The following is a 3383-nucleotide window of genomic DNA, read 5'->3' on the forward strand; positions in this document are numbered from 1 at the left end:
ATGTCAGGTTGACTACAATCGAGTTTCGACGAAAAGGAATTAAATTCTAAACGTAAAGTAACCAAAAAATGACGTAAAAAAATGATTTTTTTCCTATTTATTGACTGCAGTAGTCCAAATGTTTGCATAAGTCTTTCGGAGTTATCACTTTTTATTTGTAAGTATACGCTTTAAAGYTTGGAAAGAAACGTTTCATAGCGTCTGTTAAATAGCACTTCTTTAGATTGTTTTTAATTTTTAACTACGCTGTAATCCAGAAAGTAGCGAAAATTTTTTTTTAGATATATTAAAAATTTTTTAAAGAAGGGTAAAATGTGCTTTTAGAAACTATACAGGAAAGATGTTTTGTTTACTACATTCGAATTTTGTTGAAATATAATTGAATGCTACACGAAAAGTAACCAAAAACTGTTTATTTAATTTGCAAATAAGTTATCGCCGTTTTTTATTAAAAATTAGCTATTTATTCTAGAAGTATGGTAATTTTAAGGTTATTTAAACTACTGTCCATTATTTGCAATGACTTTTTCCCATCTTTGAGGCAACATTCAGATCTCAGGTCGGAAGAACTCTTTGTCTTTTGATGCTATTCACGAATCAACCCAATTTTTGGGATCTTCATATGATTTGAACCGCTGCTCCGACAGAGCATGTACTATGGACCGAAATAGGTGATAATCGGACGGTGAAATGTCTTGTGAATACAGCGAGTGGGGAAACACTTCCCAATCGAGTGTTTCCAAATACTTTTTCAAAGGAGCTGTTACATGTGGACGAGCTTTGTCTTGCAGGAGAATAATTTTTTCGTGTCTAGAATAGTATCGAGGACGTTTTTCATTTAGAGCTCGGCTCAATCTCATTAATTGTGCTCAATAGAGGGCTCCGGTGATTGTTTCGCTCGGATTAAGCATCTCATAGTGCACTACACCAAGCTGATCCGACAAAATTCACAGCATGAGTTTTTTCCGTGAATATTCGGTTTTGCTGTTGATGTTGACGCATGGATTGGTAGTCCCCATGATTTTCTTCATTTTAGATTATCATAATGTACCCATTTCTCGTCACCAGTGATGATACAATGTAAAAAACCCTTTTTTTATGTCTAGCAAGCCGTATTTCACTTAAGCATAATCGGCGTTCAATATCTCTCGGCTTTAAATCGTACGGAACCCAATTTCCTTGTTTCTTAATAATTTCTAATGATAATAAACGATGTGAGTCTGCTTGCTGAGTGACTTCATATGTTACAGCAAGTTTTTTTTGTGTTTTAGATGAATCTTCCACCAATATTTCCTCTAATTCTGCTTCCTAGTAAATTTTTGGCCTTCCACTGCGATCTTTGTCTTCTACATGTAAATCACCGTTTTTAAAATTTTAAAACCATTCACGACACGTTCTTTCACACAAAACAGTCTCACCAAATGCTTCTACGAGCAATCGTAGCGCCTCAGCAGCAGATTTCTTTATATAAAAGAAGTAAACTAATATTTCCCGCAAATGACGCTTATCTGGCTCAAATTTGGACATATTCAACTAAAAATCATTATATTTTACCAATATGAAATCAATAATATTAATAAGTTCTGTCGTTCTTAAACGTCCAAACTAATTATTAAGCAGGATATCATCTGCRAAAGTTAACGGAAACTCTGCGCCGCGCTATCTACATTAAAAAGTCGGAAACTTACTTGTACACCTAATAGTAAAATAGTTTTTTTCTGTTTTCTTTGACTGCAGTTGCTGTAAAATTAATAATATGTGCCAGATTTTATTGGACCGAACACTTTTCTTTTGTAAGTATACGCTTTAAAAAATGATAGAAAATTTTTTATAGCTTTTGTTATATAACTCTTTTTTAGAAATTTTATTGTTTTTTAATACAGTTTTAATCTAAAAAGTAGCAACAATTTCCTTTTAAATATACTAAAACATTTTTAGGAACTGTAAAAATGAACTACTAGAAACTAAACAGAATGGAAGTCAGATTTACTACAATCGAGATTTGTTGAAAAAGAATTAAATTCTTCACGTAAAGTAACAAAAAAAAGTCGTAATAAAATGATTTTTTCTCTTTTCTTAGACTGCAGTTTTTAAAATATAAATTTCAATAATAGATATTATTCGAACTAAATCATTTTATTTGTTAGTATACGCTTTAAAACTTRAAAGAAAATGTTTTCTAGCTTTTGTTCTATAGCATTTCTTCAGATATCTGATAGTTTTACGTAATAATTAAGCTAAAAAGCAGCGAAAATTTTTCTTAAATATATTGAAAAGTTTTTAGCGAAGGTACAATGTGCTATTAGAAACATAACAGAATGGATGTCAGGTTGACTACAATCGAGTTTCGACGAAAAAGAATTGAATTCTAAACGTAAAGTAACCAAAAAATGTCGTAATAAAATAATTTTTTTCCTTTTTCTTGACTGCAGTAGTCCAAATATGAATGATGTTTGCATAAATTTTTTATACTTAACACTTTTTATTTGCAAGTATACACTTGAAAGCTTGAAAGAAAACGTTTCATAGCGTCTGTAAAATTGCACTTTTTTAGATTGTTTTTATTTTTTAATTGCGCTTTAATCCAGAAAGTAGCGAAAATTTCTTTTTAAATATAATAATACATTTTTAGCAACGGTAAAAATTAACTACTAGACACTAAACAGAATAGATATTTGGTTGACTACAATCGAATTTCTTCAAAATATAATTGAATTCTACACGTTAAGTAACCAAAAAAAGTTGTAAATAAATGATTTTTTTCTGTTTTCCTCGACTGCAGTTGTTGTAAAATAAATGATATATGCTAGATTTTATTGGACCGAACACTTTTTATTTGTTAGTATACGCTTTAAAACTGGAAAGAAAATGTTTTAGAGCTTTTGTTCTATAGCATTTCTTTAGATATCTGATAGTATTTACTTATAATTAATCTAGAAAACAGCGAAACTTTTTCCTAAATATATTGAACAATTTTTAGCAAAGGTACAATGTGCTATTAGAAACATAACAGAATGGATGTCAGGTTTACTACAATCGAGTTTCCTTGAAAAAGAATTGAATTCTAAACGTAAAGTAACTAAAAAATGTCTTAATAAAATGATTTTTTTCCTTTTTCTTGACTGCAGTAGTCCAAATATAAATGATGTTTGCATATTTCTTTCCGACTTAACACTTCTTATTTGTAAGTATACGCTTTAAAGCTTGACAGAAACGTTGCATAGCGTCTTTTAAATAGCACTTTTTAGATTATTTTGAATTTTTAACTACGCTTTAATCCAGAAAGTAGCGAAAATTTCTTCTTACATATATTAAAAATTTTTTAACGAAGGTTAGAATGTGCTTTTAGAAACTATACAGAAAAGATGTTTGGTTTACTACAA

Source organism: Polistes canadensis, unplaced genomic scaffold (assembly GCF_001313835.1).
Source record: "Polistes canadensis isolate GaletaPanama2010 unplaced genomic scaffold, ASM131383v1 scaffold_567, whole genome shotgun sequence".
Lineage (NCBI taxonomy): Eukaryota > Metazoa > Arthropoda > Insecta > Hymenoptera > Vespidae > Polistes > Polistes canadensis.